The sequence below is a fragment of the Camelus bactrianus genome, chromosome 4 (assembly GCF_048773025.1).
Source record: "Camelus bactrianus isolate YW-2024 breed Bactrian camel chromosome 4, ASM4877302v1, whole genome shotgun sequence".
In the NCBI taxonomy this organism is placed as follows: Eukaryota; Metazoa; Chordata; class Mammalia; order Artiodactyla; family Camelidae; genus Camelus; species Camelus bactrianus.
The window spans coordinates 54,236,234-54,260,377 of NC_133542.1; the positions used below are offsets into that span (position 1 = coordinate 54,236,234).

Consider the following 24,144-nt stretch of genomic DNA (forward strand, 5'->3'; position numbering starts at 1 on the left):
CACAAATAAGTCCTTTGTTTAAGTCCTGGGGAGTGTGTTTAAAAAATCTACCATCTCCACTTGGACTTACAACCGTCTTAGTTCTATTTTTCTTTTTGATGACAGACACATTTATACCTATTCTTCACTCAAAATCTTCCTTTTGTCTGAAATAAGGTAGTAGTTCTATAATTCAAGAATTTCATTATTCTAACAGATAAAGCTTATTATCAAAGTTTTGATTTGAAAATTAGAAGATGGTGTCTCACAAGTCATGGATTTGATTTGGCTTGGAGAAAGATTTGTGATTGGGAGGGATCTGAACTCAGCCCCTCTCTCTGTAGAATAAGAACAGAATATTCAAGAACAGAGTCGTAGGGTGGACAGGAGCCCATAAAAGAACACTGATGGACAGAGGTGAATATATGGTACTGATGGTAGTAATTCTTGACCCTTACTTGGGAATGAACATTGAAAAAAAGTTAGAAATGGATATTACAACTCCTAGGATGAAGATAATTTTCTTCATATATACCTCTCTTCCCCTTTTCCTTCCCTTTCTCCTACTCTTCTTGTGCCAATATACTGTAGGAAATGGATTGCTATATATAATGTACATTATATATATTAAATATACTGCATCTTTTTTATATAGGTAGGCAGTTGTCAGTCTCAAATAATGAATCATAAACACAGGAGGTTGGAACCATCACTCTGATCACTGCTTGGGTGCAGAATTAAAGAGGAATGTTGTAGAAGGATGAATGAGAGTCTTCATGCCAGTTATAGGTAAATGTTAAAAATTGTACTGGCTCATTTATTTATATCTCATCTTCTTCCAAAAATAATTTGATTTACCTTAAAGTATACATATACCATATTGTCAAAATGGGAATAAATAAAAATCATGTAGAGGAAGTAAATACATGTATAAAAATACTTGCAAAGTATACTTATTATAATGTGATATTACAGTTAATTGTGCATTTCTTCTAAGTGAGTGCAAAAAAAATCACAAGTCATATACTCCAACAGGATAAAGGAAGCAGAGCAGTTCTCTAGTAAAGAACATCTTTGCCTGTGCTAAATGTTTAAAGAAATTTAATATACTCATACTATGCATGAATATTTATGGAGCTCTTTAGTTTAAAAAGCTCTCTTTTTTCCCCACTAATACAAGTTTTTAAGTATTTTTGTCTCATTCTACAGAAGAATAGATTGAAGCTCAGAGAAATACAGTTTTATAACCAGTAAATTACAGAGCAGGAGTTCCAGCCTGTATCTTAGAACTCCAAATCTTGTGCTCTTTCCGCATCCCCATGTAAGGGACATTGGCCATGATAATGGATGCTGTTTTCAACAGTACACTTACTGAAGATGCATACGGGATGGAGGCAGCATATGACCATTTCCTAGATTGACCCTTGGTTAAAAGCTGAGGGTATAGAGGTTAAAGCAAAACTCATCAAGGGACTTGATGTTTGGGATAATTTACTGAAGACTAGGTATTTCGCCAGTCAAAGAGTAGCATCCATATAGAAAGGGAGCTAGAGGGACAAATTCCTTGATAAATTCACGAATCTGCTGGGACTCCCACTGCCCAGATTCAACAGAAAGAGGACTTGGGAGTCCTCTGATACATTCCAGATAGGTCAGGGGCAAAGAGCAGGGTGGAGGGCAAATCTGGAGGTGTACACCAGAATGAAGATGGATGGACATTGGTACAGGAATGAGTTGTCTGGAAAAAGCACACAGAACAGAAATTTGGTAAATGCTGATCAGAGAAAGACCTATCTGCTCTCAACACAGCTGGGATTAGTTTTTGCATAGATTAAGTTTAAAAAGAGGAAAAAAGAAAAACTTTTCTTGAACACCAATATATTCCAGGGGTTGTGTAGGTCACTTTCTATATATCTGCTCATTTAATTCTTGCAGTAATAACATTGGATATAATTAAGACTCAGAGGGGCCTAGGAATTTATCCCATAAAACAGCTAGTAAATAACGAATCTTGAGATTTGAATCTAGGATTTTCTAACATCAAACCTTGGACTTTTTCCAAACCCTTTGCAATTTTCTGCCCACTTTATATGTCACCAGAGGAAAGCCATAACACTTCTGCACTGAAGTAGAATCTTAATGTTTCTGAAGAAGCATGTTTGGATTACTACATATACAAGTTGGCTTACTTATTTATACAGTCATGGTTCTATCAAGACCAAAAGTTACCACTCGAGATTATGGTAGAGAGTATTTAAATTTGGAAACTTCCGAGACAATAACTAGTCATCTGCCTTTCCCATAATGATAGCTGCCATTTACTGAATATTTAAAATATAGACTATTCACTTTCTATGCCTTAAATCAATTCATCCTCATACCAATCATATAAAGATAAATTTTGAAAGTGAAGCAAAGAAGGAGAATGGAGAATGAACAGAGTAAAAGGGGTAGTGACAGAAGCTAGACTTCTCTGAATAAACCTTGTTTCCTCAATTAGCAAAATAAAATAATGAAAAAATTTAAAAATCCCAAAACAGTAAGAAGAGAGATGTTTTAAACTGGATATAAATTTGTTAGCATAGCACTATAGAGAGGAACATTTTCAAGTGATTTAAAACAGGGTACATCCCTCTAAGGATGTACAGACAAACTACTCTAAGGACAAACCCCCTCAAAACTGTAAAAAGAAAGTTTGAAACTATTCGGTGTAATAATTTTGTGAGTAATACTGACTGTTATTCTGAAAATGTTATACATACAATGTATTTTATATATAGTTAATATGATATAATATAATAAAGTAATTCACTGTCATTAGGACCTAAGATTTTTAGCCTAGGAGAAAAAGAAATATAAAATCAAAGAATTTAAATAAAATCCCAATATTGTCATTGGAACTGGAAATATCAGTATGTAGTTATAACATATAGCATTGTACACTAAAAAGACTTAAAAATAGCAAATATGGTAGCAAGAAGCACCCCTGGCACACAAATTATGTAAGTATCTTTTCCTACTAGAGTAGACAGATAGGAGAAATGGAGTCTAGGTCTATAACAAAAACTGTACAGGATGATCTTAAAACACCTTATTATACCAGAAAGTAAGAAAGCTATCAAAAACTACTTGGGTGATGTCAAAAGGACTCAAGAACCAATGTAAAGAGACTTTTCTGGACCAACCTGAGGCATTTTGTGAATCTAAACGAATAATAAAATCTATGGGTTAAAAAACATCAAAAATATGAAAAACCTGAAGGAATTACACCACCACAGCAATACAATTAAAAAAAAAAAGAAAATACTATGAACAACCATATGGCAATAAATTGGACAACCTAGAAGAAATGGACAAGTTAACATACAGTACACCAAAAATTAATCAAGAAGAAATAGATCATTTGAACAGACCAATCACTAGAAGTGAAATAGAATCAGCAATAAGAAACCTCCCTGCAAACAAAAGTCCAGGACCAGACAGCTTCACTGGAGAATTCCATCAAACATACAAAGAAGAGCTCATACCAGTCTTTCTCAAACTCCCCCAAAAGATTGAAGAGGAGGGCATACTCCCAAACTCATTCTATGAAGCCACCATCACCCTGATACCAAAGCCAAACAAAGACACTACCGAAAAAGAAAACTATAGGCCAGTAATGTTGATGAACATAGATGCAAAAATTTTCAACAAAATATTAGCAAGCAGAATCTAACAACTCATTAAAAGGATCATACACCATGATCAAGTTGGGTTCATCCCAGGGACACAAGGATGGTTCAACATAAGCAAATCAATCAGTGTGATACACCACATCAACAAGACAAAGTACAAAAATTGTATGACTGTCTCAATAGATGTAGAAAAACATTTGATAAAATTCAACACCCATTTATGAAAGCCTTCCTGCTAAAATCTAAAACAAGACAAGGAAGCCCACTCTCACCACTTCTATTCAATATAGTATTGGAGTCCTAGCCATGGCAAGAAAAAGAAATAAAAGGGATCCAAGCTGGGAGAGAAGAGGTAAAACTGTCACTGTATGCAGATGACATGATAATATATACGAAAACCCATAAAGGCTCCACACAAAAACTACTAGATAAAAGAATTTGGCAAGGTAGCAGGATACAAGATTAACATACAGAACTCAGTGGCATTTCTTTACACTAACAATTAAGTATCAGAAAAGGAAAGTAAAGAAACAATCCCTTTTAAAATTGCATCCAAACAATAAAATACTTAGGAATAAATCTGACCAAGGGAGTGAAAGACTTATATGCAGAGAACTACAAAACACTGACTAAGGAAACTAAAGATGACTTAAAGAAATGGAAAGATATCCCACATCTTGGATTGGAATAATGAATATTGTTAAAATGGCCATATTGCCCAAAGCAATCTACAGATTTAATGCAATCCCTATCAAATTACCCAGGACATTTTTCACAGAACCAGAACAAATAATCCTAAAATTTATATGGAATCACAAAAGACCCAGAATTGCCAAAGCCAAAGCTGGAGGAATAACCCTCCCAGACTTCCCACAATACTACAGAGCTACAGTGATCAAAACAGCATGGTACTGGTCCGGAAACAGACATATGGATCAGTGGAACAGAATAGAGAGCCCAGAACTAAACCCACAGATTTCTGATTAATTAATCTATGACAAAGGATGCAAGAATATACAATGGAGTAAGGACAGTCTCTTCAGCAAATGGTGTTGGGATAACTGGACAGCTGCATGTAAATCAATGAAATTAGCACACTCCCTCACAACAGACACAAAAATAAACTCAAAAAGACTTAAACATAAGACACTATAAAGCTCCTAGAAGAAAACATAGGCAAAATATTCTCTGACATAAATCATAGCAATGTTATCCCAGGGCAGTCTACTCAAGCAATAGAGATACAAGCAAAAATTAACAAATGGGACATAATTAAACATAAGCTTTTGCAAAGCAAGGGAAACCATAAGCAAAACAAAAAGACAACCTATGGAATGGGAGAAAATATTTGCAAAAAGTGAGACAAGGGCTTAATTTCCAGAATATATAAACAGCCCATACAACTTAATACTAAAAAAAACCAAACAACCCAATCCAAAAATGGGCAGAAGACCTAAATAAGCAATTCTCCATGAAGACATACAAATAGCCAGTAGACAGGTGAAAAATCTCATTATCACTAATTATCAGAGAAACGCAAATCAAAACTACAAGGAGGTATATCACCTTGCACCAGGCAGAATGGCCATCATTCAAAATTCTACAGATGGTAAATGCTCAAGAGGGTGTGGAGAAAAGGGAACCCTCTTGCACTGCTGGTGAGAATGTAGTTTGGTGTAGTCATTATGGAAAGCAACATGGAGATTCCTCAAAAAACTAAAAATAGACTTACCATATGATCCAGCAATCCCACTCCTGGGCATAACCCAGAGGGAACTTTAATTCATAAAGACACATGCACCACCCCACAACCGATGTTCACAGCAGCACTATATACAATAGCCAAGACATGGAAACAACCTAAATGTCCATCAACAAATGACTGGATAAAGAAACTGTGGTGTATTTATACAATGGAATACTACTCAGCCATAAAAAATGATAAAATAATGCCATTTGCAGCAACTTGGATGGACCTGGGGATTGTCATTGTAATTGAAGTAAGCCAGAAAGAGAAAGAAAAATACCATATGATATCACTCACGTGTAGAATCCAAAAAAAGACAAAGGAACTTACTTGCAAAACAGAAACAGACTCACAGACATAGAAAACAAACTTATGGTTACTAGGAGAGGAAGAGGGTAGGAAGGGATAAATTGGGAGTTCAAGATTTGCAGATACTAACTACTATATATAAAATAGATAAGCAACAAGTTTACACTATATAGCACAGGAAACTATGTTCAATATCTTGTAGTAACCTATAATGAAGAAGAATGTGAAAACAAAAGAAATGTGAAAAACCAACAGTAACACATTTTAAAAGAAAGAAAAAACAAGTGGGACCTTTGTACAGCAAAGGAAACCATGGACAAAACAAAAGGACAACCTACTGAATGAGAGAAAATATTTGCAAAATGATTTGGCTGATAAGAGGTTAATATCCAAAATGAATAAACAACTCCTATAACTATCAAAAACAGAAACAAAAAAAGCATACACACACACAACCCAATAGAAAAGGGGGCAGAAGACTTGAACAGCTTCAAAGAAGACATACAGATGGCCAACAGGCACATGAAAGGATGCTTAATACCTCTAGTTATTAGAGAAATGCAAATCAAAACCACCATGAGGTATCACCTCACACCTGTCAGAATGGCTATCATGAAAAAAGACCAGAAATAACAAATGTTGGCAAGGATCTGGAGAATAGAGAACCCTCATGTACCATTGGTGGGGATGTAAATTCATTCAGTTGCTATAGAAAACAGTACAGAGGTTCCTGAAAAAAACTAAAAATAGAAGTACCATATGATCCAGCAGTTCCACTCCTGGGTGTGTGTGTGTGTGTGTGTGTGTATCAGAAAAAAACAAAAACACTAATTCTAAAAGATATATACAATAGCCAAGATATAGAAGCAACCTTAACTGTCCATCAACAGATGAATGGATAAAGAAGATGTGATACAGAAACACACACAATGGAATATTACTCATCCATAAAAAAGAATGAACACTGCCATTTGCAACAACACTGATGAACCTAGAGGGTATTATGCTTAGTGAAGTAAGTCAGACAAAGAAAGAAACACTCTTATGTTATCACTTATATATGGAATCTAAAAAATAAATGTATATAATGTGAGAAACAGCCTCACAGATACGGGAACAAACCAATAGAGAGGAAAGGGGTAGGGCAAGATAAAGAGTGTGAGATTAAGAGATACAAACTACTATGTATAAAATTGTACATCCTGGGGAAATATAGCCATTATTTTGTAATAAGTTTAAATAGAGTATTACCTTTAAAAATACTGAATCACTATGTTGTACACCTAAAACTAATATTCTAAATCAACTGTACTTCAATAAAAACAGGGGGAAAAGTCAGTGGCAACCTTGAAGTATGCTGAAGAATCAATTCTCATTTTTCTGAAAGCTGGTAATAGAGAAAGAATCAAGTAATCCACCTGCTTTTCCTGTACAACCTCAGGATAAGCAAATGTCCTGTGGTTTATTTTTATAAATCTATCCCAGCTCACAAAGGAAGAATTAAAAAATTACCATTTTGCAAACCTCTAGTAAATTGTGGATCTGGGTAATTATAATGACTACTAACATCATACCAAGAGAGAAAAGTGGACACTATGTGCCTCCTATTGGAATTACAAAATAGATCCTATGAAGTATTTTTTGCCAAAGCATCAGCGTAAGTCAGATCAAGCTTCTGGATATAACTATCAGTTTTTCGGGGGGGGGGGGGCGGGAGGGGTGATACAGTAGTAGAGGAACATGTTAACTATTATTATAAAGTTGGCATTCAACAAAATCCAGAATGTGAGAAATACTTCAGAATATCACTAATGACTTGATTTCTTCACAAATAAATTGTAAGGAAAACCTAAGAGGGAGGAGAAGCTATAGCTTAAAAAAGATCTGAGAAACTCATAAAAATGAAATGTGTGGATATTGTTTGGCTCTTGATTAAAACAAAACAAATTGTAGAAACAAATGTATGATGAGATAACTAGAAATATTTGACACTGGATTTTTATGATATTAAAGAACGATTACAAGTATTTATGAATATTAATGAACACAACATACAATTCTGTTCTTTAAAAGAATCCTTATTTTTAGGGATACTTACTGAACTAAAGAAATAGTAAGATGTCTGTATTTGGTTCAAAATAATGCAGGGACTTGGGGGTTGGAGTTATGTGGGAGGGTTGACAAAAGTTACTCTGAATTGGTATTTGTTGAGAATAGGAAGTGTGTGTGGGGGGCAGGTCCATTATATTTCTCTTTATATCTATATTTGGACTGTTACAGAGTAAGTTTTTACAATGGTGTTTCAGTAGATAGGATTACCAAGTTCCACATGTGGATGGTTCAGAGATCTATATAATTTAAGAAATTGAAAATAAATAGCTCATCCAGTTACCAATTTAAAACAGTTCTTCTATAACTCCTTTTACACATAATGGGTATGAATCTTGGTCTATAAACTCCAGTATGTAAGAGAAAAAGCATTTCCAAAATTTTTCTGAATTTTTGTGAGGTTCTCCCGGCCTCATCTGCCTGGATACCCAGCACGGCCACTCCATCTTTGGGGTCTCATCTCTCCGACAGACTCTGACCCTGAAAGGAAGCATGCTTCTCCTCTGCTCTTGCATTCCACAGGTTTTCTGGGGTTCATCTCATTCCTTCCACCACTGACCCTCAGCCCCACACAGGGTGTGGAGTGAAGTCAGGGGGCCAGATGTCTTCCAGGCACCTACTCCTGTCTCCTACGCCTACCTTTCCCTCCACTCTTTTTGCTTTCCCATCTCAAGAACACAGTTCCAGTCTCAGAAGCAGGACGCCTGGTTTGTATTTTTCCCTCTGCTCTGAAGTCACTTCTATTTCCCTGAGAGCTAGGCGTTGAAATTCAGAGACCAGAATGAGACTCTGATTTCCTTTCTGAAACAACCCCTTCCCAGTGGGAATGAATGAACTCCTAAGTGCAGAGCTAGGCAAGGGAAGGGAAGGTAGTAATAATAAAAACAAACATCATTCTGAAAATAGTAACAACAACAAACATTAAGTGGCAAGCACTTTTCTGAATGCTTTACATGCATCAATTCGTCGAATTCTCATACCAACCCGACAAAGCAATTAATACTATCTCCATGACGTGGATCATGAAAGTGAGGCAGAAAGCGGTTAGGTTACTTGTCCAAGATTGCACAGGTAGTAGGTGGTAGCACTGGAATTCCAATCCAGGCAGTCTGACTCCAGCTATGTGCTCTTTAAAACATTAAGAAAGACAGGCTGGGGGAAAAAAAAAAACAACCCAATGTATGTGAAAATGCTAGTTGAGGTGTTCTGTGCAGGTATAGTCCATTTTAAAAAAAACCATCAGAAGCATAAAACCAGCTGCCTCTTTATCATTTTCTTTTCTCCATCCACACACAGCGTAGGTGATGTGGAGGAAGAGGGAAGCGTCATCCCTCCCGAAGTCTCCCAGGTACATCTTGCTGTAGCACTGGAATTTACACGATTAAATTTCCATCTCATTTCAAATGATGACACGAGCCTTTAGTTCAACTAAATGTTCTGATGGACCCGCAGTGGTCACGGAAGCGGGAGTCCTGCGATGCAGACCCCAGACCACCTGACTGACCGAGGTCATGCTTACTCCCTGACCACACCAGGGAGCTTACCTGCGTTTTGACCTGAAATTGAAGGTGGATGGTTGCAAGGCCCCTACGAGCATCTGACCTGACGGAGGGAGAGGAGCTTCAGGCCTTGGGCCTGTCAGACAGATACCTTCCCACCAGCTGTGACCCTGCTGGCCCTTACGCAGCACTAATGAAAAGGCTCGAGGAGTACCAGATGGAACACACTCGAACCTTCCAATCAGGGTTCTTCCATCCCCTTTGGCTCCTCTCCCCACCGTGCATCATCTGCATTAAAAAGCCCAGTGGATCCTTTTCAGCTGCTTCCCATCAGCCCACATAACGTCCTTCCTGACACTCCTCTGGGAGAGTCCCATGTCGTCCGTGTAATAAGACGGAGGAGGGTGCGAATAATTAGAACTTAGATTGTCAACTCGGTCTCTAAAGTCAGTCACACAGAAAATGCGCCAGCTTGACATATGATGCACGGTGTCATTTTATGGAAATAAATGATCTAAACTGCTTAGTTTGGGGTAAAACGTGATAGCATATTTGATGTGTCCCAATCACTCATTTTTACGGGAGCAGAAGCAGTAACACTGATTAAGATGAATTCCTCGGAGCCAATGTCAGTTAATTCAACTTTGGTTGTTCATGCAATATGATGCATCTAACTTTGGCTTTTCTTCTCTTCCCGTCACCCACCGTCAGAGATGATACATTTAATTTTAAAAGGCACATGTAGACATAAATGCATTTAGGACTAAAGATGCTCAGGTATATGTAAGCACAGTGGTCTCTGTATGAAATTGTCATCGAGATACGACTGTATATTGCAAATTCGTTATCGGAATCCTAAATTGATGCATAGAAAACACACACCCAGACACACACACCTTGACGGAGGTTAAACAGCTCTCCTCCCCTTCTTGTCATAATAACTTCACATAATGATAGTGCTGTCATTATAAATATTTAGAGGCTTCTGCATCCTGATAATTGGATTGTGAATGTTGGCAAACTCGGAGAATAATTTTTAAATCAGCACAAGCATCGTGTTCAAAGCGTTTTCTTGGATTTTCAGAATGAAAACCAGAACCGTCCTCGATTTCTTAGATGACTGGGAAGCATGAGAGATGCAAATACACCCAGCACTCTTGTTATTCCTACGTCTCCCTCCAGTAAACTGAAAACAGTACCTCCCCTCTGTGAATCTGCCACCCTCCACATGCTTGGCCCGGATGCCGTACACCTGCTCAGCGTCTTCCGGAACCCACTGGAGCATATGGTAAGACTCACATATTGCCTCATCCCAGGATGGCTTGGGAACGCTGGTCACCTGGGCTCTGTTTTCAAGTGGTGTGACAGCAGCTGTGGGAAGCCCGGAGAATGACAGGCTCTCACTGCTCTTCTTAGCAGTGGGAAAGGAGAGCAAGGGGAACAGAAGGGACACATTTTCCTATACCCGGCAGCTCTGACTTGACTGTTCTGTGAAAGAACACACTGCTCACTGGCTTGCCCCACTGTGAGCGGCTGTGATACAAGGGAAACCCTGTTGTTGTTTTTAAACTGCTAGTCAATTGTAGTAGGCAAAATTACGGCCCTTAAACATACCCAAATTCTCATCCCCAGAACGTGTGACCACGTCACCTTCCATGGCCAAGCAGAATTAGGTAGATGGACTTAAGGTTGCTAATCATCAGACTTTAACATAGGGAGATTATTCTGGATAACCTGGGTGGGGCCAGTGTAATCACAAGGCTCTTTAAATGGGGAAAGGGTGGCAGGTGTCAGAGTAATGCTGTGTAAGGACGTGACCTGATGTTGCTGGCTTTGAAGATGGAGGCAGGGGGCCACTGGGCAAGGAATGTAAGCAGCCTCTAGAATCTTCAAAGGGCAAGAAACAGATTCTCCCTAGAACCTCCAGAAAGGAACAGAGCCCTGCCCACAGCTGGATTTTAGCACAGTGTGACTCACGTTGGAACTCTGAACTACAGAAACGAACGGAATAAACGTGTCTGATTTTGAGCCACTGAGTTTGTGCCTATTTGTCAAAACAGCAGTGAGAAACTGATACATGGAGTGCTGGCTTGAGTTGTGGTTCTCAACTTCGGAGTGCATCCAAATCATCTGGGGAGCTTTTAAAAGTCCTCTGGTGGGGGACACACCTCAGAGCCATCATGTCAGAATCTCTGGGAGTGGAACCCCAAATCAGAATTTTATAAACTCCCTGCAGATTTCAATGCACAAGCAAAGTCAAGAAGCAAAGATTTAGTGGTTAGAATCCCAACAGTGTTTTTTTCCTTCAGGGAGTTCAGATCATTTCGTTTGAAACCCACCCCTTGTCATGACTCGCTAGGACATGAGTGTCTCTTCCCAGCTGGGCCATGCCCCCCTCACTCTGCAGGCAGGACAGCCTCCAGAGTGGGGTTCAAATCCCATTTCTATGGTCTCAAGATTGAGCCTGGACAGTGTATTTCACCTACACACTAAATGCACATGTACACATACATATTTGCATCTATAAAAACATACATGTATGTGTATATATGCACAAACTGCCCTTCTATAAAATGGGAAGTTGTTTGTGAGATTTTACATGTAGAGTTTGGCATAGAGTAAACGCCCATAATGGAAGTATTTTAGTTGAAGTACTTGAGAGCTACTAAAGATGGTTTTTTAAATCCTCCTCTGGCAACATTAAAAAATACGTGTTTATTTGCCTCTTTTATATTTTTCTGGACCTATGCATCCCCAAGAATGTTCTAATGTGGGAGCCATACTTAAATTTGTTTTATGGAAGTATTTTTTTTAATATTAAAACACTTAGTCATCACCCGTAGGTGAGGCTTGTCTACATGTCCCTGTTTGCTTCCAGGCTCAGATTGCCTGCTATGACCTCAGGCAGTTTCCATCACCTTGCCTCCAGCCTCTGTTTCCATGTTAACAAAATGGGGACCAAATTTCTCCTCTCTCCCATAGCTGTTGTGGGGATCAGAGAGAGCAAGTGTGAAGTATCTAGCACAATGCCTGGCCTGCAATCATGACTTAATGAAAATTTTACAGTACTGTGGTCAAGTCCAAATCCAGCGATTGGGATGGAAGAGTCAAGTGGAAGTTCAGTGGGGGTGAGATAGGGGAGAGAGTTGCTAGGCCTGGTGTCAGCGAAGAGATTCAGGGCTGGGCCAGATGTCCTCATTTTGCAGGTGCCAGCAGGTGTGGCAGAGGTGGGCGCAGCTGTGTGCAGGGGTTTCTGGCCTGAACATGACGCAGAGCCAAGCCTCAGGAGAAGTGGTGACCTAGGACACCTGGTTGGCTGCACGGACACTTAAGAGTGCACTAGGCCAGCCTGTACCCAAATAACACAGGTGTTTTCCATTAGCCCTCCGTCCTTCATCCCTTGAGGGCAGGGGCTGTGTGACCCACAGCTCTCTGTCATCTGACTCCCCAGCTCAGTTCTGGGCACACAGCAAATGCACAAGAAAACCTTGCAGGTTCATCAGCCCACAGAAGTCACCTAAAAATGATTAAGAGAAATGTAACACATTCTGTCCTCCTTTCAGCTGCAGTGAGTGGAAGAAAGTAGTGTGGTTCTAAGAACCAGGGTGTTAGGCCGGAGTTTGGGTCACAAAATTAGTGTGTGGTGAGCTCAGGCTCACGGTTTGATCTTGGCTGGTTTGCCTGTCTTTCCTAAGGTCAGTTCATCGCTTCAGGAGTGACGGAGTGATAGCAGTACCTGCCATGTCTCTCTCACAAGATTAGTGCCCCGGTCAAGTACAGTGAGGGCAAAGGTTTTCCATACATTTGAAATAAAGTCATAATTTGGGGAAAAAGTCATATCTGGCTTGGAAGAAAAGAGAAAACGTTTTAAAGAAGCTATCCAAGCGACATGATACTATATATAGAAAACCCTAAAAGCTCCACACAAAAACTACTAGAGCTGATAAAAGAATTTGGCAAGGTAGCAGGATACAAGATTAACATACAAAAATCAGTTGCATTTCTTTACACTAACAATGAACTAGCAGGAAAAGAAAGTAAAGAAACAATCCCTTGTAAAATTGCATCCAAAATAATAAAATATTTAGGAATAAATCTGACCAAGGAGATGAAAGACTTATACATGGGGAACTACAAACATTGATTAAGGAAATTAAAGATGACTTAAAGAAATGGAAAGATACCCCATGCTCTTGAATTGGAAGAATCAATGTTAAAATGGCCATACTGCCCAAGACAATCTACAAATTTAATGAGATCCCTATCAAATTACCCGGGACACTTTTCATAGTAGAATAAATAATCCTAAAATTTATATGGAATCACAAAAGACCCAGAATTCCCAAAACAATATTGAAGAAGAAGAATGAAGCTGGAGGAATAACCCTCCCAGACTTCCCACAATACTACAGAGCTATAGTAATCAAAACAGCATGGTATAGGCATAAAAACAGACATATGGATCAATGGAACAGAACAGAGAGCACACAGATAAACCCACAGAACTATGGTCAATTAATCTTTGACAAAGGAGGCAAGAATACACAATGGATAAAAGATAAGTCTCTTCAGCAAGCAGTGTTGGGAAAGCTGGATAGCAGCATGTAAATCAATGAAGTTAGAACACTCTCTCACACCATACACAAAAATAAACTCAAAATGGCTTAATGACTTAAATAGAAGACAAGACATATTAAACCTCCTAGAAAACATAGGCAAAACACTCTGGCATAAACCTTAGCAATGTTCTCCCAGGGCAGTCTACCCAAGCAATAGAAATAAAAGCAAAAATAAATAAATGTTACCTAATTAAACTTATAAGCTGTTGCACAGCAAAGGAAACCATAAGCAAAACAAAAATACAACCTACAGAATGGGAGAAAATACTTGCAAATGATGCAACTGACAAAGGCTTATTAATTTCTGGAATATATAAACAGCCCATACAACTTAATACTAAAAAAAGCAAACAACCCAATCCAAAAATGAGCAGAAGACCTAAACAAGCAGTTTTCTAATGAAGACATACAAATGGCCAATAGGCACATGAAAAAATTCTCAATATCACTAATTATCGGAGAAATGCAAATCAAAACTACAATGAGGTATCACCTTGCACCAGTCAGAATGGCCAGCATTCAAAAGTCCACAAACGATAAATGCTGGAGAGGCTGTGGAGAAAGGGGAACCCTCCTACACTGCTGGTGGGAATGTAGTTTGGTGCAGCTGTTATGGAAAACAGTACGGAGATTCCTCAAAAAACTAAAAATAGACTTACCATGTGATCCAGCAATCCCACTCCTGGGCATATATCTGGAAAGAACTTTAATTCAAAAAGATACATGCACCCCAGTGTTCATAGCAGCACTATATACAATAGCCAAGACATGGAAACAACCTAAATGTCCATCAACAGATGACTAGATAAAGAAGCTGTGGTATTTTTATAAAATGGAATACTACTCAGCCATAAAAAAGAATAAAATAATGTCATTTGCAGCATCATGGATGGACCTGGAGATCGTCATTCTAAGTGAAGTAAGCCAGAAAGAAAGGAAAATACCATATGATATCACTCATACGTGGAATCTTAAAAAAAGGGGGGGGAGGGGGACACTATGAACTCATCTACAAAACAGAATCAGACTCACAGACATAGTAAACAATACCGGGGGAAAGGGGGTGGGAAGGGATAAATTTGGGAGTTTGAGATTTGCAAATGTTAGCCACTATATATATAAATAGATTTAAAAAAAACAAGTTTCTTCCGTATAGCACAGGGAACTATATTCAATATCTTATAATAACCTTTAATGAAAAAATATGAAAATGAATATATGTATGTATATGCATGACTGGGACATTGTGCTGTACATCAGAAATTGACACATTGTAACTAACTGTACTTCAATTTTTTAAAAAGGCAAAAAAAAAAAAAAAAAAGAAGGAGAAGAAGAAGAAGAAGAAAGAAGCAGCAGCAGCTATCCAAGGGTAGTAGCTAGAGAAATTTTAAATTCTTCAGGATTCAGACTCCTGTTTTCCAGATGCAACTGGTAGAAATGTGCTAACAGTGAACACATTGGGTGGGGCATAAGCTGTGAAGCTACTGACGCCTGGGCTCAGATCCCAAAGCAATCGAATTTGCTCACTTATGTGGAACCTCAGCCAAGACACAACTTCTCTGACCTTCAGTGTCTTTTTCTATAAACAGGAGAGACAATCTGGAGATGGTAGTGCTGACTGTTATGAACTTTCACTGCACGCCTCTAACAGTGCCTGCAATGTGAAATGTAAGAACTTAGCACCCTCCCCCGTTTCCTGGGAGCTCTCTGAAGAAGCCCAGTTGTCTGGAGGGCAGGTGATAGTTGGAAGCCTTCTACTACAAGGCAGTAATTATTTCAGTTATAATTTTAAAGACATTATAGTTATGTATGTACATATATACATATAACATATATAATTTATATATAACTATAATATGTACATACATGTGTTTGTATGTATGCATATATGTGCATATCTATAGGCATTCCTACAGAAAAAAAATACACAAGACTAATAAACCAAAATCTCTATTAATCCCCTTTTTAGAGATGGGTTTCCTTTTTTAAAAAAATCCATTTTCACCAGTGAAACATGAAGCCGAACTATTGTCCTATCTGACTTCAAGGATCAGACAGCTGGAATTCGCTCCCCTGAGGCACAGTCAAATCTAAAGCCATACTCAGGAGGCTCTAGAGAAATGCACTTAACAGCTCTGGTGATTTGTGGGTTGGCAGCCTCTTCCTGGGTTCTAAGTGGGGCCAGATCATCTGCCTCCAGCCACCCCTAAAAGGCCCCCCCTCTCTCACTCTGCCCTTTACCCTTGCCGGGAACACACCGCTGTGGCATAGAGTCTGAGAAAGGACGCAGGGCCAGGGAGCAAAAGGTGGCAATCCTCAAAGCTCAGCACTTCCTGCTGTGAGCCGTTCGCACAAGGCAGATTATGGAAACTCTGCTTCTCAATGTCCTCATCCGTGAAATGGGCATGGCCTGAGTTACAGTTATGTCACAGCATTGAATGACATCATGCTTTAACATCTTCATATATTTCTAAACTATGAAACATTATTGTGATGTCCTATAATATAAAAATGGAAGAGTTTGGAAAAACGAGAACGGAAAGTACGAGATTGAATTGCTTATTGCTCCCTTCGAACCGCATTCCTAGTTTCATAAAATCTCCTCGGTTTCATCCTTTGCTGTTGTACAGTATCTACTCACACTGCAGTTGGTAGCTCAGGAATGTTTGTAACGAAGGCCCTTCATTCAACAGAGATTTATCACGGGACTACAAAGTGCCAGCCCTGATCACACCGGTGAACGGAACAGACAAAAGATCTGCCCCTTGGTGCTCACCTGACTTTTGGAAATCCCAGCGCTGGTGACCTGAGAGAGGCCTCTGACACACAGCTGCCCCAGTGGTTTGTTTCCCTCATCTTCTGCCCAACATAATCCTGGGGCCCAGATCTCTCAAAAATCCACCACGTGGCTTTAGTCCAGGGACAGGCACTTGGCATTTAGGCCAGGCCAGTGTTTGGTGTTCAGAAGTTGGACAGGAACCATGTGCTGAGTGCCAGCGATGCTGTTTGGGAACGAGTATCTGGGTTTAATTTCCACTGTCTGTCAGAGGGAAGCTTTGATCAGACCCTGCATTTTTTCACTTCTCCTAAGTGACTAGAGGCTACTACAGGCCATTACCACTGCCCCCGTGTGAGCTCGGGGTTGGCCATGACATCAGAGATTTATTTACATGAATTTCCCCCCAGCCGCCCTGCGTATGCTTCTCTCTCCCCGCTCCAGTGGTGGTACAGCTAGTGCCAGGGGCTCAGTGTGGGACTGAATGTGCGTCCTGGAAGGTACGGGGTGGGAAATGGGGCGGGGGACCCACACTACTGCAGAAGGAAGTGCAGACCAGGAGTAAGTGACTGCAGCTGGCTCCTAATGGCTTTTCTTCTCTGCCGTCATTTTCCTTTAAGCCCAAAAGAAACTCTTTGTAATACGTGTTAAAATTATGGTTCAGATTTCTGATGATCAAGTTACATAGATTAAAGTAATGGAGACCAGACTCCGCATCAATTCAGGTATAAATATGGATGAAATGAATGTACATTATCCACTGTTATAAATCTGTGTGTTCAAGGAAAGACATAAATCTCCCAAACCTTTCCTACGTCGGGGTATGAAGGGTTTTTTTTCTTTTTCCCAGTGTTTTCGATGAAATTATGATTTGGAGTAATTTGCTGGTTTTGCAGAAACCTCTGGCTTTTTTTTTTTTTTTTTTTTTTTTTACAAGAAAGGGTAGAGTGTATTATTTATAATGGCAAGTCATTAAAATGCTCCATCCAGGAAGTCATCGCTGCAGAGGGGGTTGGAGAGGAAAGGGGTAATACGGCATTCCAGATGTGCATGTGTGGAGAAGGGCCATGAGTTTGGTTAAATTTATAGCACCTGGCTCCGCTGTAAAGGGTTCTTGCCCTGGGGGCATTTCTGTTTCTCCCCCCTCCCCATGGCCCTATCAACACTGTACCCGGAGGGACTCAAAGGCGTCGGTGCGTGATGGACACATGGCCACAGGATGTTGTGGTCTGGACGGGAAGACGGCGTTCTCGCTCCTGCTAAGCCACAGGGCTGATGAAAGTCTGAGCTCCTTGTAGTCTGGGGCCCTCACAGGGGCAAGAAGCCTCCTGGTAGGAGGGAAAGAACAGAGCCCAGCGCTCCATGGAAGCATGTACCCCAGCGGTCAGCTGAATAGCTGCACGTTTGGTCACCTCAGTTTCGCCCTCTCAGGTTTGCAGTCTATAAAATAAAGATGATGACGTGCATTCTATAAGGCTGGGGTGAGGACCCAGTGAGACTGTGTATGCGGACACACCGAGCGCCCCTCCTACTGCTGAAACTCCCAACCTGTGGCTTAATTGATTTGCAACCACCATTGTCCCAAATGGAACCGCCTCACAGACCCTTAGTCATCCAAGGCCCCTGCTGACCTCACATGGAGGGTCCACTGCTTCTAAAGTCCTGCCTAGTAAATGAAGAGCTTGACAAGGAGGCCCAGCTTCTGCCTGTGGTATTGGCCCAGTCTCCCTCCTGTGCGCCATCCCAATCAGCCGAACGCCACTTCTTCCTCATTCTAGCCAGCCAGAGGGCACACTGGGAGAAGTGGGGCACACCCCTTCCCTGTGAGGGCCAACCTGGAAATGACCGACCTCCCCTCCTGCACATTGTGCTCGTCAGAACTTAGGCAGGTGGTCCTACCTAACCCTGAATGGGGCAGGGAAAAGCATCCTTTAGCTGGGTAGCCACGGACCTAGCTCAGTTCCCTTACCATGGAGGAGAGGCATAGGGATACTGGGGGATAATTAGCCGTCCCTTCTAGGGGTGGGGGGTCACAGGGAGTTGTGCCAGAACGCAAATGGAACCCACATGTTTGAAGAGAGATTTAGGTTCTGCAGGGGTGGAGGAAGGAAGACTATAACCCATGGATTGTGAAATCTCTTTATGCCTAGTAATCAGATTAACCAGGATGCAGCTATGTGTCTCACTTTGATAATGTGCACATTCCAGAGGCCAAGGTCACTGGGCCTGTCCTACCACAAGTCAAGTCAAGTTTACGTTCCTCTGCAGCCACAATAAGTCATCCTGTGCCTCCCCACTGCCCAAAGTGTTTCACCTCTCGCACACTTCCCACGGCCTGCTGTACAGCTGTTGATTCCCAATTGCTGAATGAATGAGTAAGTGAATGAACGAATAGATGAGTTAGAGTGAAGTAAAGGACAAGTAGAAACTGGGCAAAGAGATGGTAGAGAAGTCAGTGGGCACTTTCAAAAACAAAGCCAAATTAAATAAACAACAAGGTCCTACTGTATAGCACAGGGAACTATATTCACTATCTTTGAATAACTTATAACGCAAAAGAATATGAAAAAGAATATATATATATATGTAAATTGAATCATATGCTGCACATCTGTAACTAACACAACATTGCAAATCAACTGTACGTCAAGAAAAAAACAAAACCCAAAGCCAAATCATCTCCACTCACCTGAGCTACCACCTCCCTTACTCTTAACGGATGTCCTTGCTTCTCATTTATACAGAGAAAAAAAACAAAAATTCTCTTGTGGCTGCAGCAGCCCAGCACACTTACCAGCCTGTGTGTCCATCCTTTCTTCCTTCCTTTCTGTTAAGCTGAGGGACGTATCCCACGGGACCTACCGTTCTTCCCTTCGGCTCCTCGGGGTCTTGTTCCACCATGATGCCACCTCCCAGGCATCTTCACATTACTCCTCCTCTTCTGGCTCCTTCAGACTTTACGTGAGTTCATAGTTCTCCCATCTTTAAAAAAAAGATAAAAATTCATTGAAACCCTACCCACAGTCGTACTGACTCTCCCTCCCCTTTCATGGCCACACTTCATGAAGGCGTTGGCTGAAGGCACTGTTCCTCCTCCTCTCACCCCCAACTCCCTTCCCATCCGTCCCACTGAAGCTTGGCTCCCGCCCCTCCCACTGCCCTGACTCTGCTGGTCAGTCACTGAGGGTCTTCCTGCTGCAGTTGCCAAGGGCGTCCTGTAGTTATTATCTTCACTTGGTCTCTTGGAAGCATTTGACCCTGGCAGTCACTCTCTTTGTAAGAAGCTCCTTCCCATGCTTTCCATAAAACACCGCCCACCCTGGTTTCTCTCCCACCAGGATGCTGCTTCTGTGTCTCCCATATACTCTCTTCCCCTGCTCAGCACTGGGGTTTCTCAGGCACTGTTCTGGACTCTCTTTGATTCTCACTCTGCACAGAGATCCTGGGACATCACGTCCACTGCAATTATTTCTACACATATATAATCTATATGTGGGTGATGTCCAAATACGAAGTATTTCCTCTCTCTAGATCTAACTGCCTCCTGGACTTCTCCATTTAGTTATTCTAGAGGCACCTAGAGTACGTCACGTCGAAACTTAGATTCAGACTCTGCCACTCCCGAGCCTTGTGCCTTGCTTGTGTCTCATTTGCAAAGTGGGAGTAATCATGATTCAGGATGATGGTGGGGTCAAGTGGACTGATACAGAAGAATGTCATATGTGTACTGTGAAATTCTGTATGCATGTAGAGGATGACAGTTTATATCAACCAGTAAGTCCCCACTGAGTACCTACAGTGTGTCCAGCCTGGTTCTGGATGTTGTGGGGATTACAGAAGAGAATAACCCACGAGCTCCTGTCCTGAGGACCTTACAGATTGATTGGGAAAGGGGAAGCGAAATGATGAAGCACTAAACTGTGATTTAGGCAGCAGAGCTTCCAAAAATGGGAAGGCCAGTGTCATCACCAGTGGCATTGTGAAAAAGCCCTCTGTTTCCTTCCAGCCCCACTCATCCTCTTAAAGATACTACCCTGCCCATAGCCTGCAGTATATACAGCCCTGGTGACCACACGCCCTCTCACCCACAGCCAAGGTTATTTGGACTGATACCCGTCTGACCTGGGCTGAGCAGATCACAGTGTCGCTCCCAGGGAGACGTCATTCAGGCAGCACTGAGAAGGGGTAGTGTAGAGATGACTCCAGATTTTATGCCATGGGGACATGTAAGTAAAGGTTATGGGGACCAAAGCTCAAGAATCCGGCAGTGAAAGTCTGTCCACTGAAGGGAGAATGGAGCAGATAAGCAGAGAGAAGAGGAGATGTGGACCATGTGGTCCCAGGGAGAGCAATGGGCAACAGAAGACCAAGCGGCTTCCCAGTTCTCAAGACCTGGCTGGGTTTCCTGCAGTCGTGTTAGCTTGCATCTCAAAGTCCTGTGCTCGTGCTGTTATCACAGGGTGTCGTGTCTCATGTATGTTCTTTAAATTATAGCAAGGTATTTCTATATTATGCTCCAGTGTAGATTTAAACTACAGTCTGATTCAAGTTGACCAGAATATATGAGGACTTGATGTTTCTCTACCTCTGGTTCCTAGTGGAAATTACTTTCCTTCATGCATCTACTGTACATTAATTACATTAATAACAGTACTAGTATTTTGCTTTTGTAGTGGTTTACCATTTACAAAGGGATTTCACGAACATGATCCCATTGGGGTCTCACAGTAACTCTGCACGGCTCAGAGTGGGTAAGTGACTGATTTGGAGTTACACAGCAGAATTAGGACATAAATCGAGGCTGCCTGACTCAGTCCAGTTCCAAGTCAGGTTAAAAGTATAAAAGTTCACTCAGTGCACTGTCCGACCTAGGCCTGAGTGAGGTATGTGTGCAGAAACCACTTGGAATATTGCAAAGACTCTTAAAGTCATTCTTGTTCGCCTTTTGTATTCAAATTCCCAAGGTTCCGACAGAGGAGAAAGCCCAAATTCAGCTCAGGTCACCACTATTTTCTGATTTTTTCTTGTGTATTAGCTTTGAGCTGGGCCCTGATTTTTTAGGAATAGACTCGCAGAGAGTCTGACACATCTGCATTCGAGCAGGCAGACAATCAAGCCTGCCCTGTTAAAACATCAAGTGTAACTTTCCAGAGCTTCTTTACAGTGACAGGGGTTGTGTTACCCAGGGACAGCAGTCCGTTGTTTTGTGCAAACTCCCCATCTATTCAGCCCCGACATCTGGCTCACAGGACACCTGATCTAGAGGATGCTGAAAGCAAAGTATCACAGTAACTCAGGGCTTCTGCTGCTCAGAGCGAGAGCTTTCATGTAATCTCATAAAACTTGCAGAAGCTGCTCGCTCATTCCCAAGACAGCCTCCTCACTCCCATCTCTTTGGAGAGGAGGAAGAAAACCAGTGCTGGTCACCCTTTCCGAAGAGTGAGCCGAGGAGATGCTCTCACATATCCCCCGTCTCAGGAGAGCAGAGAACTTCCGGGGAGGAGGGAGAGGTGAGCTCTGCGCAGTGGGCCCTGAGGACAGGCTTCGGCTGATGGATGCTCAGCAGCCGCTCCCTGCTGCCCCTGTGCTCCGCCCTCACAGCAGACCCCCTGCCCCTCCTCCCTTGCAAACGCGGGAATTGAGGGCTAGTTACATCAAACAAAAGTGGTGCAGGGTGACGGCTGGACTAGAAAGTGAGCCTGGCGGACAAAAGGACCCTTAACTACCAGTCACACCCCCAGCAGCATTTCTGCCTCCTCCCAGGTTCCCCAGGTAGAAAGAGAAACCATAAACACCAGCTCCCTGATTAAAGCAGCATAAAACAGGGCCACCAAAGCTTCGGTTGTAATCCAACTCCCAGGCTGATCATTGGCTGCCTTTCCAAGAAATAAGCTGGTCGTAAGAACAAACGCTGACGCCCCTCGATTTTTAAGAAATGGAAAGAACTTTCAGGCATGGCATCGCCCTTCAAGCCTCCTTTGTGTGTGAGAACCTCAGAGCAGATCTCCGGATCCTGGGGGGCCCAGCACATGGGCCTGTCTCCTCTCAGGGGAAGCGCCAAGCTTCCTCTTCCTGGGCCCTCCAGCCGAGGCTCAGCCGCTCAGAAATTCCTGCTCCTGGGAGACCTGAGCTCGAGAAGGGCAGCGCCTTAGGGGGCGGGGTGCCTGTTACTGCGCCACATTTTTGGTTAGAGCAGAGGTCAGCCTGGCCCGGCAGTGCTGCAAATCCTGCCTCTGAGTCAAGCATCTTGGGAGGTGCCTGAGCCAGTTTGCATGCTGCTTGTAATCCCAGGTGGGCTATAATCTAATTTATTTGGCTCCCAGAGGCCCCTTCCTTCCTATTTGGGGGCCCCAAAGACTGACAACACCTCCACAACTCAAAAGAAATCAGAAGTCAATGATGTCTCCATCAGAAGGAGCCCTCAGACCTTAGGGAACCTGGCACTGTCCCGAGGCCAGCAGCGGGGGGAAGAAAGGGTCCCCCAGTCCCAGGAAGGACAACCAAGGTCACAGAAAGAGGCAAGTGTGGCCGTCCTCCCAGGGACACTGGAGAGATGTGAGTGTTCGGTGTGGCCAAGGCCTGTAACTCAGGGAAGAAAAAAATCTTCCAAAAGACCTATCAGTCTGTCCTATCGCTTATTCCCCCAAACTCCCAGAAAAAGGGTAACCTTGGAAAACCATCTTTCATCCAGTGTCATCTAAAAGGAATCCCACTTCCTTCTGTGGCTTTCTTTGCTGTTTCTAAGATGCATTAACTCAACAATTATTTCATAAGTTTGTGGAACATGCAGGCTCCACACCCTGGAAAGGTAAGGGTTAACAAGACGCAGCTTGATGTTGTGTTGTCCTTACTCTGCTTGGGAGACGATGAGTGCACTGACAGTTACAATTCAGAGTGACAGGGAAACACAGGACACTGGTCCCCTGGTAGACGGTGGGAGAAGACTTCCTCTGGGGTCCAGTGCCACCCAGGAATCCCAGAAGAGGTCACAGCCAAGGACGATGCTTTGGAGCAGAAATGCCACTGAGATCACCAGGGCAATTAATAACTGACCCTCACTTAGTCTTTTTAAGAAGGTGCTGTTCTGAGCACTTCGTATGTGTTGACGTTTTATCCTCACGGTAACCTCGTGAGGTATGTAATTACTACCCTCACCTTATAGGTAGAGAAGCCGAGGCTCAGAGTTGTGAAGTAGTTTGTTCGAGGCCATGAGAGCAGCACGCCTCGGAGTCTCACCCAGACAGCCCGGCTCTGCCGACCACGGTCTCAGCCCGTTCCCTCCACGACCTCTACTGCGGCGATGAAAATCTCACGTCGGGAGCCAGAACGCGCAGGGGGGAAGCAGAGAATGAGGTATGAAAGGGGAGAGCAGGGGCTTTGGATACTGTTCTGTGTCCTTACTTCTCACACTGGGGAGCAGATACTGCCA

General features: G+C 42.1%; 1 long non-coding RNA gene across 6 annotated transcripts in view; it reads left to right on the forward strand.

Annotated features, from left to right (window-relative positions):
• LOC123616659 (uncharacterized) overlaps window positions 1-19,513 on the forward strand; it is a 409,877-nt gene extending 390,364 nt beyond the window's left edge. For all 6 annotated transcript variants that reach the window (XR_012506484.1, XR_012506482.1, XR_012506481.1 and 3 more), the window contains 2 exons: window positions 10,402-10,605; window positions 16,633-19,513. This is a non-coding gene — a long non-coding RNA (uncharacterized LOC123616659). The remainder of the gene's footprint in view (window positions 1-10,401; window positions 10,606-16,632) is intronic.
• The last annotated feature ends 4,631 nt before the right edge of the window (window positions 19,514-24,144 follow it).